Below are 17821 nucleotides of genomic sequence, written 5' to 3' on the forward strand. Positions count from 1 at the left end.
ATAGACTGCGGATTTTATGGATTTATGATTCAGGATTTTATGACAAAAATGGGCGAGCACAATTTAAAGCAGTGGACATATTAAGAAGATTTAAAGACATCAGCGTATTGGTTCCAGCTTAATCAGATAACTAAAAGAAGAAAGAAATTTTTATTTCACTCCTGTGTCTCGATCATTTTTTATTTTGCATAAAAATCCGCAGTCTAATAATGAATTGCTGAACATTTGAGTACTGTATGAAATATTATATGAATTTCATATTCACCAAATTTAAAAATTATACATGTACATAATCGTATATGAAAATATAAAAAACATATATGTACATAGAATATTTTAGGTCGGAAGAAATGTTTAATTTTTTAATTAAAATATATCCCCGAGTGCAAATGGTTAAAATGGTTTGGTTTTCATCAAACATCGATAGATCTCGGCAAAGTTATAAATATTTTGGGAATATCGAAATAACTTTGACCGAATTTTCCGGGCAAATATTTAGAATCAATTCTCACAAATAATTAAACAACAAAAACGCATTCCCACGCTCGGCGATAATCAATCAATTGAAGAGCGTCTGCACACGATGTAACCGATATTTCGAAGTTTTCACATAACCATCGAGATGATGTTACTTCCTTAATCCTTGAAAAGCCGTAGAAACTTCTCGATCTATGGATTACCGATCTCGCCGAAGGCCACTTTGCGCAGAGCATCGTAAAAGCGCGTTGAAGTCGTTGACGGTAGAGGTCTGTGTCGTTAAAAACGTCATCGGCGTTCTTTACACCGTTCGAGACCCCGGACAAGCCGCTTCCTACACCGGTGAGTGAAAACAATTTTTCAGATTAAGGAAGAGCAGCCTCGAGGTTCTCGATCGCGTCATTACGGGGCTGGGTGGGCGTTTTATGGGAATCGTAATACCGTTAAACACCGGCCTGTACGCTTATCAAGGATGTTGTGTGGTCGCGGAGGCTAGGTGAAGGTAGGCGAAGGTAGTAGGGCGAAGGTAGAATGTAAACGTCACGCAGGTGTAGGTGTGCAAGGTTCGCCACGGGCCGACCTCTCTCTCTCGCTCGGGTTCGTTAATTGGCGTTGCGGTCAGAATTTAATTAACCCGCCGATGAATGGTCCCGAATTTTTCAGCGGCACTCCGCGGACCGCGCGTATCTGCCGCGTGAAATAATATTCGTAACGTTAAATAAGCAAAACCGAAGGGTTTACGGACGGGCAACTTTTTAGTAGACCACCTGAAATTAATTTGCAAACGTTCTGTCACACGGTGGGCCGCACAGCAATTCTAGCAACGAATAATTCACATTGATCAAATGAATGGGGGTGAACTACTTACAGTGGGTGCAGAGTTCGGCAAAAATTTAATCAACGATTGTACGAATAAATTTCTACTTCAATCGTTAATCGCAATTAACAATTAATCTTCTAGTTTGTCGTTAAAATTGCGGTTAACGATTAAATACTTGTTAATCGTTAATTGGGAATAACGGTTTTTCTGCTTTAGTCGTTGATTGCGATTAACGATTACATTCCTTTCAATTGTAATCGTCAATCGGATAATTGATTAATGATTAACTGCTGAAATTTCGAAATGAAATACGGAATCAAAACTATATGAATTTGTACTGAAAAAAAATGTAAACTGAGGTTAGGTGTATTGCCATTTGGTCCATAATACAAACTCTGTTTACGTGCTTTCATGCTTTTTTCTCGGTGATTTCTTTTTTTAATTAATGATTGATGATTAACTTCATCAATCGATTGAATCAGTCTTCGATTTTTCGACGATTTCTTTTTTTAATCAATGACTGACGATTAACTTCATCAATCGATTGAATCAATCGTCGATTTTTCAAGTATTATTTTTTATAATCGTACACATTAATCAATCAATCTTGATTAAAATTTGAATCGATTAATGCCCAACTCTGAGTGGATGTTGTATAAAATAGTCGTATACCTTCTAAAAACGAATAAATTTGTCAAAGTGGGACCCAACAGCTTGAACTTCATTTGAGACGTTATAAGTATACGTAACTTTCTTTTTATGCACCACGCTTATATTAGCTTGCCGAGTTGTCGTCGTTGTAGTACGCGTCAAATCTTGTAATAGAATTTTAAACCACTTCCCGATGATAGAGACTTGAAACTTTAAACATAGCTCAGAACTGGATCACAATGCAACTGAAAAAATTAAAAAATAAATTTAAAAAAAACTGTGCGTACACAGGAGAAAAAAAATTTTAATATTAACCGTCACACCTCGTCGCGCGACACTCGGTAGTACGTAATCGCGTTCAGCGATCCCCACTACGCGTACCAGCGCTCCCTACTCCACTACGCGTTCCCACTCCGACTCATCCCCACTCCATTGACCCATTTCGCATCGAAGGAGCTCAGTCAGTGTGGTGATCCGTTCATTCAGTTCCATTTCGGACAATTTCGGACTCCATCAAGAGACGTCGTCTCTCGGAGTCATCCCCTCATTCTTTCTCGCGTTTCTATATATTTTACTATTTCATACCATTATTACTGCGTTCCATTTAAAAAAGACTAAAAAGTGGAAAATAAAAAAATATATAAAAAAAACTTTTTAAAATTCACGTTTATATTAAAATGCACTACAAAGGAGAAAAGCGTGGAGCGCCCACGAAGATTACGTCAATATAGTTTAGCGCTCCACGCTTTTATTTATAGTCACTAATGTCTAAAAAAAATTATTATTTTTTTTTAATTGTTATGGATCGCAATTGCGAAGGAATTTTTTCATCGAAAAAATTGTTTCAGTAGTTTCTTTCACAGAAATGGATTTTTAGCAAAATCCTGTGGTAGACAAATTTTGCGACCCGAGTTTGCAATCGGAGCTATTTTAACTCGAAAATTAAACATTTCTTCCGTTCTAGTATAATTCCATTGCATATGATTCTTTTCTTTTGATAGATATGAAATTGATGTCGGCGAGAACGGAAAGTCTCACAGGGCGAAAGGCCACGCACTGAAAGCTCCTAATTCCGGTTAGGCCGTTGAATGCACCATTTTGTGTCAGCATTCACGAACTGGCGAGTTTTCACGTGGACGAGCGTATGTCTGGCGACCTAATGCCTCAGTCCGTTTAAACAGATAATGGCGGTTTTTAAAGCAACAAGTGTCTGGCCACCGTTCAAGAAGAAATCTCCTTTCTGTGAAGCTTCTGTCTGACGACCATTCATCTGTGTATAAAATGTACAAAATATTTTGCAGCTGAATTTGTCTTATTTCTCTGCCACTCCTCTCGCCTTACGGTTTCTATTCCAGCTTTATGTTGGCATAAACGACCCCCCAAGCCGCAGTTTTCTGGAATTTCAGACCGGAAGCGCTCAGATCGAACCACGCTCTATCACGTCCCTTTCCCTTTCAAGGGGAAAAAGCTCAAAGGATCGATCAATTATTACGAGCGGACTTACGTGGAATTTCCAAGTAATACGGTGAGGTTTCTATAACGTTTTCAAACACGCTCAAAGGATCGATCAATTATTACGAGCGGACTTATGTGGAATTTCTAACTGATACTCCCTGGAATTTATATCCACCTTTGTTGTCTGTCTGCTCTTCTTTCCTATCAAATATGGACAACATAATTCAAAAGTCTTGTAATACATCTTAACCTTTTCAAAACGAGTGACGTCATTCTAGTAACTTCAATCAAATTTTTCTTTTCCTCTAATTTAGCTCTACAAGCGAAATATTTAAGAAAATTGCACAGATATTTACATAAAAGGAATATCCTGAAAGTTTAACAACAGATGTGTACCGCGAAGTAAAAATTGATAATTTAACTACACACGTTATTTGAACGCACGTGTTTTTGTTTCCGAGAAAGAGCTAAACAGACCCACACACAATGAAACGTCTCCACGTGAAAGTTATGAAATAATTCCCGACAAACTCCGGATTTTAATAGAATAAAAGAGGAGAAGCAAAAAGACAAGCCATGCGCGCAACCGGTGAAATTAATTTAGAGGCTTCCTCAATTATGCAGGGGAAGTTTCAGGAGTTGCGAAGCTACGAATCAATGCTGGAATTGTGTTCGAGTATCGAGAACCGGGGTATCTGACGAAATGCTGGGATAATTAATAACCGAGCTGCGGGATTAATAGCTGCTGCTAATTTCCCGATTCCGAGATCAACTTAATCGAGATCGACGGATTCCGGACGCGTTGAGTCATTCAATCATCGTGCGAGGGTGTAAATGAATAGTCGAAGAGAGCAACATAAAATCTAATAAACAGACCCATCCTAAAATCCAGTTTAGAAGATTTCAGGGCTGTTCATTTCGAAGAATTTAATGAAATCTTTCGAAGTTGTTAACAAAATTACGAAGAACTTTCACGAGTAGAACTTTTACGAAGCAGGATTCCGAGCTTTCAGAGGTTTCTCAAGGATTTTAAAAGTCTTCGAGGCTTTTACAGCTCCCAAAACTTTCGGAGTTCTCGAAACATTTGAGTATCGCAGATTTCTCGAAGCTTTACAAGATTTCTACAGGAGTTTGGAGATCTTCTCGGTTTCTTATGAGCTCCGAGAGCTATCAGACTGTCCGAGCAGCTTCTCCCAACTATTTTCAGGAATTTAGAAGTTTTAAGATCCTCGAGACGTTCGAGTGCACCGCTGCTTCCTTTCGACGGACTTCAAGCACTGGAACTTGACTCGACAATTTTGAGGAGGTGTAATTTCAGGCGATTGTTAATCGTAAGACGGTGGAGAAAATTCATTGTCTTCGAAAATAATCTTCCTAAATTAAATTGGCCTGCCATACGCAATGGTAAATCTGCAAGAATCAAAAGGATACAAACTTGACTCAACAATTCTGAACTTCTTCGAATTTTAAGCGACTGCTAATCGCGAGATGGTGAAGAAAATTCATTCCCGACGAATGTTATTTCAAAAATTAATTGACCTGCCATATTCAATGGTAAATCTGCAAGAATCACAAGGATTCAAATTTAAAGAAAAAAATGGGGATTGCGCGAGTTGATGGAATATTATTTCAGAAATGAATTGGCAAGAAGTCTGCAAGTAAATGTGCAAGAATCAAAAGGATTCAAACTTAACTCAACAATTCTGAGCTTCTTCGAATTCTAGGCGACTGCTAATCGCGAGTCGGTGGAGAAAATTGAATTGGCCTGCCATGTTCAATGGGAAATCTGCAAGAATCAAAAGGACTCAAATTTGAAGAAAAAAATGGGGACTGTTCGAGTTGCGCCCTCTTTCAACGGACTTCGAGTCCAAAAACTAGACTCAACAATTTTGAGTTTCTTCGAATTTTAAGCGGCTACTAACCGCGAGACGGTGGAATATTATTTCAGGAATGAATTAGCAAGAAATCTGCAAGTAAATCTGCGAGAATCAAAAGGATTTTGTCGAAAAGTGAAGAGAAAAAAACGGAGACTGTTCGATTGGTGCTTCGAAGCACCACGGAGGGACGTAGTATCGTGAAAAAAGACACCCCTAAGTAGGGGTTGCTGTGAAATGGTACGCTTTAACAAGTGGCATCGTTGCGCATGTCCACCTCTCTGTGACCCTGACGTCAGATTGCACAATTCCACGCGTAGACTGCGAGACGTATTCAATAACCGATGTAGCTGTGTTCACATTACGTGTACAAGGTGTGAAAGGATGGTTCGTCACCAGTTCAGGTGTGAGTCTACGCTACTCCGTCGACAAGCAGCTGTTGAAAGAAACTTATACTGCCTTTCACAACCGCGGTATCGATGCTCTAACATCTGTTTCATGCTCGCATAATCTTCGCGAACTACGAGAACTTCAATCGTTACGAGCGGTGCACTGAATAAAACATACAACTGAATGAAAAATACGAAGTATCGAAAGCATCTGAAAATTTATTTTCTAACGGTATTGTTTTACGGTAGCACATCGATTATTTAAATAGAATTTTTCTATTTTCCAGTTTCATATTTTCGTACAACCTCCATTTTTATCTCACCGAACCACCACGTACGGGAATAACATAATTCTATCAAAAACACTTTACTCCGGAATAATTGAAACCTCTGAATCACTAGAATTTATTAAACTGTTTAAATCGAGCAGATATTTATGCAAAACTGGCAACCACATCCGGGAAGCACGAACAAAAGAGTTCCGCGATTACTGAGGTAATAAACCGAAAACAGAAAATTTTAATTAATTTCGCCTCGTGTTTTCCGTTCCGTCGCGGTTTTTCACGGGTTTAAAGGCGCGCCAGCTCGTTGGGAATTACCGCGGCAACGAAATATTCATGCCGCTAATTATTATCAGCCGGCGAACAATCAGCTTCCCGTAAATTCGCCGTTGCAATTTAGATTCACTGGTGGCGTTTGCAAATGTCCGAACTGGTGCATTAAACGCGTCGTCCGTCTGACATATGAGGGATTCGTTCCACTGGCTGTGTCGAATCTGCTTAGTCCTGTCGGTCTCGCAGTTACAACGTTCGCGAATATCGCGATAATTTCATTTCAGCCCGGTGGATTACGATTGTTTCGACGAGACGAGTGTGCAGCACAGTTCCCATGCGAAATTGTTCGCGTCGCGTTGTTTCCCTCTTTTCCCGCGGCCCCCTCGTCGCCGTAGAAACATTTATTCGTAATTATTATTCGGCGCGACGCTTTGCCAATTTTTCCCTACGAAATTCTGTTCGCGTTTTATTATTACCGCGTCTGAAACGTACACGGAGTCTCACTTACGTGTGTGAAAATAACAAGATTAAATTTATTCAACCTTTGCGCCATTACTAAATATATTTATTTAATTATGTAGTATCTTTATCTGATCCCCCCTCGGGGTTACAAATTCAATTTTCCATTTCCCCCTCTTACGCCCTTTCTCCTTCCTCCTCTCTTACTCTAACCTTATTTCTAACTTAACCTATACATATGTATATACAACTTATCCTACAAAATTATCCTAAAAACTTAACACTATACGACTTAATGCTACTTAACGCTACTACTTAAAATTATATTTACAATATTTACGAGAGAGAGAGAGAGAGAGAGAGAGGGAGAGAGAGACATCACATACCCTACAAATTTAACCTATCTCATCCTTCTCTCCCCATATTTACTTAATTATTTACCACGAAAACATCTCTGTAATTTCAATAATCGCGAAATAAAAAATCTGGGACTGGTCATTCGACCGGCGGTGGTAGGTTTACCGTAAATTTTGTCAAACCAACAGTAGACTACGCATCTTTATGCGTTTATAGCTTCAGAAAATCTTCAAAAAAAGTGCTAGAATATAATATATAAAATTCGACAAAATTTTTAGTAGAATTTTTATTTATCTTAGACCCCTGGAAAGACTACTACCACTGAAAATACGATTTAATTATATTACACTGTCATAGAATTGCATAAACATCCGCTGTTTTTTAAAAATCCTGTTTTCTCTCAAAGTTTTCAAGGCGACCTTCAAACGACCTCGAGCTAACTAAATCCCTGTTTTCGGATCGGTCCGTTGAACGCCGGATTAAAGCGGAAATGCGTTCGGTAGATTGATAATTGTGTTGTATTAAGATGATCGTAAACAATCTGTAACAGTGCATAGCGGATGAGTGTAATCGATTCGATTCTATATGGTAAGTAATTATGGTAGTAAATAATGACGCGTGTGGATTAAGTGAATCCGTTGAAAGTATTCGGAAATTGAACGAAATGTTTGTGGAACTAATAAACGTTCTTGAATATTTATGATTTCTATGCTTAATAATTTCTGACGCGAATTTACTCGGTTTCACATTAAATCATTGTTTCGTGCGACAAGCATTTGCATGATACGGCAATTTTTGGGAACATAAATTTCGTGCGGGGGTTACATGTATATGTATACTGTAAATACATATATCTATGTAAAGCTGGAATAAACCTCACCTGGGGTTTCTCACTTGGCACCGGATTTACGGCCATTTATATTATATTTGAAGGAAGTGTGAGTAAGTATACTGTACATGCAGAGGGTTGTTGCATATGGAACATCCAATTTTATAATACCAACCTTATGAAATATTTTGGTCATGATATACCGCGGGCGTTTTATGTATCATTTTAGAGCCTGAAATCTCATCGTCGAAACTCCGCCATGAAAAGTCACACGTTTCTCTGTAAAAGCTTAATAACATTCTCAGATTACAGTTTTTAAGAGGCGGTAACCCGACTGTCGATTTAAAAAGAGAAATGCCTTCACTAAAAGCTTATATTACACTAAACTAAGCTTCAACGAAATAAAACTTGTTCATTTTAATCCTTAACTTCTTCCTCTTCTATTTTACAGATAAATCTACCACTGTATCATTGAAATTATCCACAGTTATCTACATTAAAATTGATTCTATAAATACTTTTATCCCAGCACAAATTGGAATAAAACTTGCACGAAATCTAAATAAATAGGGCCTTGTCATTTTTATAAGCTGAAACATTGTAATCGCTTTTAGTCCCTGGTAGGTTTAGTGTTACAAAAATTTCCTAGGGTCAAATTGAAATTCATAGAATTTGCAGATGTGAAAATTGATTTATAACTAAAGTAATACCAACTATTTGATCTTGATCTTTACTTTTCTTTCGCAATTGCGACCAATAACAATTTTCAAAAAATTCTGTGAAAGAAAGGTTTTCTGTGGTTTTCTTGCGATTTTATTGAAATTTTAGGAAAATGTGGAATTTCTAATTTTTTGATAGCTCGATAAGATTCAAGTTTTTATTACGAAAATCCTGTCCTCGCGAGCTCCTTGTTTTCCTACAGAAGGAGGCGAGATACGAACCGTTCTTTGATACGAACGAGCCTTAAACACTTCAGTTCTGTGAAAATGAGCCCTTTTCGAATTTCACTGTTGAACGGTGGGGATAGTGAGTTCGTAAGGAAAAGGAAAAGGAAAAGGAAAAGGAAAAGGCCGGGCAGTGCGATCGAGCAACGTGCAGGGCCACAGAGCCAGGGCTACAGAGCACGGCCTCGTCCGCGATCGATTCAGCTTCCAGAATATTTCGCGGAGAAGCGGCGTCACGACCATAATCCACGAGGGCGTCATTATGCACGGAAACCGCACACCGGCGCAGCTCGTCCGACACTTCTGTGCAACAGATTACACCACGCGCTACTGGTTATAGTAGGAGCTAATGATACAGTTGGCTAGCAAACTCGATGGGACCGGGAACAGACGTTTGGATCCAAAGATCGGCAATTTACTAGGGTCAATCAAATATCAACTTGACTTTCGCCTGATCTCTTAGTTCAGCGGAATTTTCGCAAAATTTTTCGTTCACACGCGAATTCAGAGTATTTAGTATTTATTACGTCATTCGAAAAGTCATTTCGTTTTCTCAAGGGAAAATGAAAGCCAGTTGATTACCGTTTAGAACAAGTTCTATGACATTTTGTTCTATAATGAAAACATTGAGTTATACGACTTTTTACAATTTCATTTACCACATAAAAAATGTTGAAAAAAGCGAAAAGAAATAATAAGTCTAGTAATAGCTAGACTGCCAAAGTTTTTGTAATTTGCAATTTCTCGATTTCTGAGAAGGGGGAACAAAATGAAATATTATTTTCAGTGGTAGTAGCCTTTGTAGATCTGAAATATATCAAAATTCGACTGGATTCTGTCGGAAGATACATTCTGACATTTTTTGAAAATTTTCAGAAGCTATAAATGCATAAAGATACGCAGTCTGTACACGAAAAACGGAATTACTTTCCGAACGACCTAATAACTTTGCGTTGCCCTCTGTTTCGATTGTTTGTAAATAAACAATATTATATATATAACAATGTGTAATATTTATTCGTATTATAATACCTATAGGTACAGATATAACCAAAGGTCACGTACACGTACGTTTAATATTTACCGGAGAAGATAGCTGCGCGCTGGCTGTTCATACTAAGTAGAAACGGTTAGCAATGGCCAGACACTATAGCTTATAATCTCGTTTAACCCCTTGTAGTTCACTGGGGCATTTGATCCGCCGATAATATCCTAAACTCCAGACCGGATCCGATAATTTTCAATGGAGCATCGTGTCAACTATGAATCTTTGTGCTAATTAAGGGACGTGCAATTATAATTTTGCAACTTTGTTGCACTACATCGTTACAACAAGTCGAAGTCGCTGCAAGTTTTAAAAATGTAGTATTGATAGTTGCACCTTATATTATTTACACCATTATTCTCAGATCTTGAGTCCAACGTGCGCGTAATTTTGTTCGCGAATCCCAGTGCACGAATATCAGTAGAAATAAAATTGCAAACGGAGGAATAAAAGGATCTGGAGCTCGAAGGGTTGAAAACCTTTTGACAAACACTAACCGAAGAAAATGTACACACAACAACCTCAAGGTTTTTATCGATATATCGCACTGTTCGACGTTCATTCGGGAAAACAGTGGCAACTGGAAAACGCGGGCGTTGCGGTCTACGGTTATCACGAACTGCGCTAGAACTTTTCCAGCGGCTGAAAAACGATTAATGAAAGCGGCGAGATCAAAGGGGCTCGTTTTTAACGAGATTGAATGCGGCCGTGTGACAAGCTATCGGCAAAGGGCGTGGCTCCGTGGTGGCTGCTCCGAGCCGCTTTTTAGCTCTGCGTGGTTCACGCTGCGCCCCGATCACACGCTACCATTATATCACGAGGAATTTACCGGGGAACGTGTTAATTGTGCCCGGTGTGTTCCGCTGGAAATAGAAACCGGAGTCACGATTTTCGTTCCCGGCCTCCTGCCGAGGATCAAGGGTAATGGCAAACTCGGGGATCCGTGGGGTGAGTGCTTTCCGAGCTAAGAATGGATTGACGTGCCTCTGTAATTTTCTGTTTTTATTTATGCCGCCCGGAGTCACGGTTTTTAAGAGCAGTGGATACTGTCTATCAAAAAACGAGGCGTCGACAAAGGCCAATCAATTTTTGCTTCTCTTTTCTATAGGTAGATCATACTCTAAAATCATCTTTTTTTCATGGCATTCTTAGTATAGGATTTTTTATAGAATTACGAATCGAAGATGTCGGGAAGAAAAATGTTATTTATTAATTAGCACAGGGACACATATTTTGCCAGACGAACAGAAAACTTTTTAAAACCGACAAATATTGGTTATTTCAATCCTTGGAAAAAATCATTTTCATCCTTTAACTTCATTAACTTCATACAGAATCAAAAATTGGATAGGCTCACATATTTTCTAAGATATGAACAGAAAATTTTAAAAATCGAGAAATAATTGTTTATCTCAATCCTTGGAAAAAATCATTTCTAACCTTCTACTTCATACAGAATCTAAAATTGGACAGGTTCACGTATTTTCTAAGATGAACAGAAAATTTTTTAAACCGAGAAATAACTGTTTATTTCCATCCTTGAAAAAAATCATTTTTATTCTTAAACTTTTTCCATTCAGGGTAGTCATGGTCCCCATTGGGGAATCGTCACGGACTTCTCTATTAGTAACTAGAAAACGGAGTTCTCGTAATAAAAAAGCAAGCATGGGGGAAAGTTTCGCAAAATCCTTGGACCCTCAAACTTTCCTTCGAATTTTCAAGTCTTTTTCCTCTCTCTCTCTCTCTCTCCTCCTATGTTATTGAGATAATAATGAGTAACGGCCTCGGTAAAACTTACGTGGGAGAAATATTGTCGAAAGTTTTTTCCCTGGGCCCCTTGCTGTTTCGAAACGGCCGTCGTATAGCACGTAGATAATTTTTACTCGAGAAATAAAACACCACGGCCGGATCTTAAATCAACGCTTAACCTGGCAACCTCCTCCTACCTGTAATGGAGTATAACATAGCTTGTGTTATTACAAGAGATTGCCAAGTCGGGACGAAAATGATCGCCCAGCCGATGATGCACGGAAAGCTTTCCATTTCCCTCTGATTTCGAATTTATGAGGTTTGCTTGCTTTACGTTCCGGCTTCGATCTCGAAACTGACGTCTTGCGAAACGATCCACCATTTTTCCGCATTAAAATCTCAACGGTCCAAAGTTTTTATTCATTTTCCAAATGCACTCCCAGATCGCTCGCAAAAAGAATATTTAAGAAACTACTTACCGGCTGCTGTTTCACCATTTTTTTAAAGTCTATCATTAATGGCAAAGTGTTACAAATTTTCTCAACGGCAGCAGCAATTTTAATAGCGAACCAACACATCAAGAGGTGTATTAAAAATGTTTATCAGCTATTGTGAAACTATTTGTCAAAACAGATTGCTATCATTAATGGCAAAGTATCACAAATTTTCTGAACGGCAGCAGGAATTTTAATATTGAACCAACACATCAAAAAATGTATTCAAAATATTTATTAACTGTTTACGAAACTATTTATGAAAATAGATCACTTACTGGCGACTGTTTCATAATTTTGTAAAAATCTACACGATTAATGGCATTAATCAATTTCTCAACAGCAGCAGCAATTTTAATAGTGAACCAACACATCAGAAATATTTATCAACTAGTTATGAAACAATTTTTATGTTGCATAATTATTTCACTAAAATCAAGCATAAATATCAGGAGAACAATTTAAAGATTGCCACACTTCCAAGAATATATTTTTCGACCAGACTGAATGAGTGTATCCTCTTTAAAAAAAAACATCGATTGCGATCTGAAAGGGAACGAAAAGATCGTGTAACAAATGGCCCGGAGAAGTATTAGGTTCGATCCTGGGAGCAGTTCGATCCGCGTAGTCTGCAATTACAGGGGATTTCGAAGGTTGCCAACAGTAAGACGCGCTCCAGGATATTCCGTGTCGATTTCAATTCACAGAAAATTGCTACCAGCAAAGAAACACTATAAGGATGTTCCATCCATGCGACGCGACGGCAGATAAGATTCGGCTTGAAAGGATTCCAGACACTTATCCGGCTGATTCGAGGAAGATAAGAGAAGCTTGGCATTCTCCGGCTGAGAATTAACCGAGCATCCCTCGATGAATCTCGGAAATACGGTCGCCGGGTCTATTTCCTACACCTTTGTAAGAGCTTCCTCTCTCTCTCTCTCTCTCTCCCTTAAGACATTCTCGTACGGTTACAAATGGATTTTCCGCGATTTCGCGTGAGCATTCCTCGGGCTTTACCACTGCGGAATCCGTCAAATTGTGGGTGCAATAAATCCATAAATTGTGCCCATAATTATGGAAGTGGTCTTATATAAAAATCTGAATAAAATTCTGATCTGATTTGATAAAATTTTGTTCGGTTTAACGAACCTTTAAAACTGAATAGATGAAATTCAAAATTGTAGGAAAATTTAAAAAATTGAAGATGTGCATACATGATTTCTCATCTATTAAAATTATTAAAGGAAGAAATAACATTCTGTTTGGTTTCTAGTGTTTCTACCCCTTGCAATCGACACAGACAATTTTTATTTTCCATAAAGATCCGCTGTCTACTTATAACAATCTAAAAATGTTGTTTGCCTGATTGTTTAAAGCGGTTTTTCGAAACAGAAAATCTGTGCAGAATAAATCAGAAAGCAAGTATCGAATTTTCCCCGGACAGGCCGGTTTTCACAAGCTTATGCAATTCCATTGAATAGAGTAGAAACATCCGCGCATTAAAGCACGATCATTTCGCATCCAATGGCCCGTATCATGCGCTTTTTGTTTGTGTAAATCGCGTAATAAATTAACAGCACAATATTATTATCATTTTCCCAGCTGGCCCGGCTGTTTTATTGGGAGAAGAAAAACCGATTAAGCGACCTCATCAATCGCACAATGGCGGTGGTGAGAATGGAATTATTGAACGGGTGACCATGATGTAGACATCACGGTGTTCCATTCGCGTTTTTCATCCGCGTTCCTGTTCCTTTTGTGTAACGTGCCCGCTTATGCAAATTTTATGCCGTTCCGCGCAACCATTCTCCAGATCCTTCTTCACGCCACCAGGTGCACGGTTAATGAAGAAAGAACAACGAAATGAAAATTTAGTGACGATTACACCATTAAGTCTCGGCGATAACGATCTACTTACACGCTGCATTAAAATCTCGAGAACTGGCCAATTTCAGAAATGGATGAATGAGAATCAGACAGCGCGGATTTTATGCGTTCATGACAAAAATTAGTAGGTCTACTTTAAAACAGCAAAAGCATCTTAAATATTTTAAAATACTGTCACATTAATTTTAATCTCTATTAAACATACAGTGACTCCCATCAACATTCATTATTATTATTTATAGTGAATCCATTAATTTTTTGGGAAGCTAGAGCAATTAGTTCACCAGAGTATGTGAAAAGAAATTTTTTCAAAAATTGTAATTGATTGAAATTGTAGAGAAAATACTAAAAGTTGCATATCACAACGTTTTATGGGGACCTATATTGAAAATTTAAAAAACACGTTTTTTAGTAAGGCCTCGATACATGTAAAAATTACGAATCGAAGATGTCGGGAAGAGAAATGTTGTTTCGTAAAATGGGACTCTAAAAAATTGCACGACTGAAATACCGTGTCATTCGAGAGTCGCGTATTTTTTTTATCGTATTCCTCGAATTTCCATGTAACTCGAGTGCCCTTTTATTCAAGAGGCAGTCCGCATACTTTTGCGGCGTAGAGAGAACGTCTGACAGCTCGAAAAACGTAGTCTTTTCGAGATTGTGATTAAACCTTTTTATACGTCGAGCGTCGCGGGCCTTTGAAACACCTTTACATTTCAGATTTAAAGCAGTGCCCTTTCGGAGTTACAAGAGAACATCTAAAAAAGAAACACTGAGAAATTTGAAAATTTATAAAAAAAAACCTCTATAAAAAAACTTCATTCTAATTTTAAAGTTTTGCGCTATCAACTTTTAGTCGACGTGTCTTGAAAATACCGCTGGTTTCACCGAATAAAGTTAGGAGGAATGGCGGCAAGGGGCGACGAAAGGTCGCTCGAGGTTGCTTCGGTGTGGACATAGCTTAATATCTTTCGATGGTATGGCGCATTGAAACCGGAGCGAACTTTGCCATTAAAGTTCTGCTCCGCGAACCGCTCATTTATCCCGGTTGGCGGACGAAACCGCACTGCTCGTCAAACATACGCTAAATTGAATTTGTTCGCAGGCGCGGCGTCGGAAACAATTAATTTTTAACGGTCTCGGAAATGTCGCGGCGATGACGGGCACATGTGCGTGTGTCCCGCGTCTAGTGGTTTCTGTCAGATTTCCATTATCACCCGGAACAAACATATTCAGGGAAATGTTGATTAGCGATATGCTACTATTTTACGCAAAAATCCACAGTCTACTCGTTTATCGTAAAACTTTATTATACTTCGTTCTATCTAAAAAAAACCCGTCCAGCGACGAGAACGAACTACAGTGAAGAGATTTGAAGACCTCTAATGAAGTCTCCAGATGTTCTGTCAGATTTCCATGATAAATATATAAATATATAATCCATTATAAAGTGTTAACTATCGATATGCTACTATTTTACGCAAAAATCCACAGTCTACTCGTTTATCGTAAAACTTTATTGTACTTCGTTCTATCTAAAAAAAACCCGTCCAGCGACGAGAACGAACTACAGTGAAGAGATTTGAAGACCTCTAATGAAGTCTCCAGATGTTCTGTCAGATTTCCATGATAAATATATAAATATACATACATATAATCATATTATATAAATATATAATCTATTATAAACTGTTAACTATCGATACGCTACTATTTTACGCAAAAATCCACAGTCTACTCGTTTATCGTAAAACTTTATTATACTTCGTTCTATCTAAAAAAAACCCGTCCAGCGACGAGAACGAACTACAGTGAAGAGATTTGAAGACCTCTATTGAAGTCCCAAGATGTTCTGTCAGATTTCCATGATAAATATATAAATACATAATCCATTATAAAGTGTTAACTAGCGATACGTTACTATTTTACGCAAAAATCCACAGTCTACTCGTTTATCGCAAAACTTTATTATACTTCGTTCTATCTAAAAAAAAATCCGTCCAGCGACGAGAACGAACTACAGTGAAGAGATTTGAAGACCTCTAATGAAGTCTCCAGATGTTCTGTCAGATTTCCATGATAAATTGTATATAAATATACATACATATAATCATATTATATAAATATATAATCTATTGTAAACTGTTAACTATCGATACGCTACTATTTTACGCAAAAATCCACAGTCTACTCGTTTATCGTAAAACTTTATTATACTTCGTTCTATCTAAAAAAAACCCGTCCAGCGACGAGAACGAACTACAGTGAAGAGATTTGAAGACCTCTAATGAAGTCTCCAGACGTTCTGGCAGATTTCCATGATAAATATATAAATATATAATCCATTATAAAGTGTTAACTATCGATATGCTACTATTTTACGCAAAAATCCACAGTCTACTCGTCTATCGTAAAACTTTATTATACTTCGTTCTATCTAAAAACAAACCCGTCCAGCGACGAGAACGAACTACAGTGAAGAGATTTAAAGACCTCTATTGAAGTCCCAAGATGTTCTGTCAGATTTCCATGATAAATATATAAATATATAATCCATTATAAAGTGTTAACTAGCGATACGTTACTATTTTACGCAAAAATCCACAGTCTACTCGTTTATCGTATAACTTTATTATACTTTGTTCTATCTAAGAAACCCGACCAGCCACGAGGACGAACCACAGTAAAGCAAACTTAAGAGGTTTGAAGACCTCTAATGAAGTCTCCGGACGTTCAAAAGAACGGAAATCAAAAGAACGCGGGGCAAGAAAGTTCGCAACAGCGGAGCCCCCTTTCCCGTATTACGCTTCGCTGAATAAATTTATCATTACGACAAAAGCAAACTTGAAAACAAGAAACGCAATTTCCCCATGCCAATACTCAATTACGTGAACGGCGAAATTGTAACATTGTATTCCTTCCACAAAGGCGACCCTGTAATTGCAAAAGTAAACGTAAAAATCGTTCGAATAATTCTCCACCCGGTGAAACGATGTCTATTTCAAGCGGCTCCGCGATCGTTTATTTCAAGTGACAGTCTATAGTGGGAGCGCTGCGAAATACTACAATTTTCATGCATTTTTCAGAGCAATACTATTACTATAAAGTGATCTGTGAAATCATGGAAAAATGTTTTTTCTCAATGAATCCACCATAGATTTGAAGACTGAATCTTCCCTTTTGGAACGAGTGCTTGGAGCTTGTTCTACGATTTTTTGGGCCTGTTTTATACATAGAATGAAAATGAGGAACGTAGATTGCAGTAGGTCAGGTTGCTTCCCCCACCACCATTCCTCTCGTGCAGCGCGCACCTTCGTAGTTATGGCAACGGCGATATGGTGGGGACGGCTTCGCCTCAATTTTGGCAAACGTGCAGTACACCTTCGAGGCTGAATAACTCGACTAAAAAAAATCGTAGATCGAGTTTGAAGCACTCGTTTTAAAGGGGAGGCTTCAACCTTCAAATCTGCGGTCGTCTCTGTCGCGAGAAAAATTTGGACCAAAAGAGTGTCTTAAAAGTTCTAATAACTGAATAAAGAATTTGAATAACTAAAGTGGTATGTATCTCGTGCTTCAGTATACTGTTCAATGACTTGCTGTGGCGCGATTAGATAATCATTGAAAAAGAAGAACCGCTGCGGATGCGTTAATGCTGATCTATTAAAGAAACACGTGCCAGGGAACTCGTGAGCGAACGTGCCGTTTATCAATGAGCGTTATCGGCGTTTTTCCAATTGGCAACGTGTCAGTACTGTGATTGCCATTGTTGCTGCGAGGAAAATTTCTTACCGGAGTATCTCCTTCGATTGGAAAATTATCGTCCGAGAGGATGATGCC

Source organism: Lasioglossum baleicum, chromosome 14, assembly GCF_051020765.1.
Source record: "Lasioglossum baleicum chromosome 14, iyLasBale1, whole genome shotgun sequence".
Taxonomy (NCBI): domain Eukaryota; kingdom Metazoa; phylum Arthropoda; class Insecta; order Hymenoptera; family Halictidae; genus Lasioglossum; species Lasioglossum baleicum.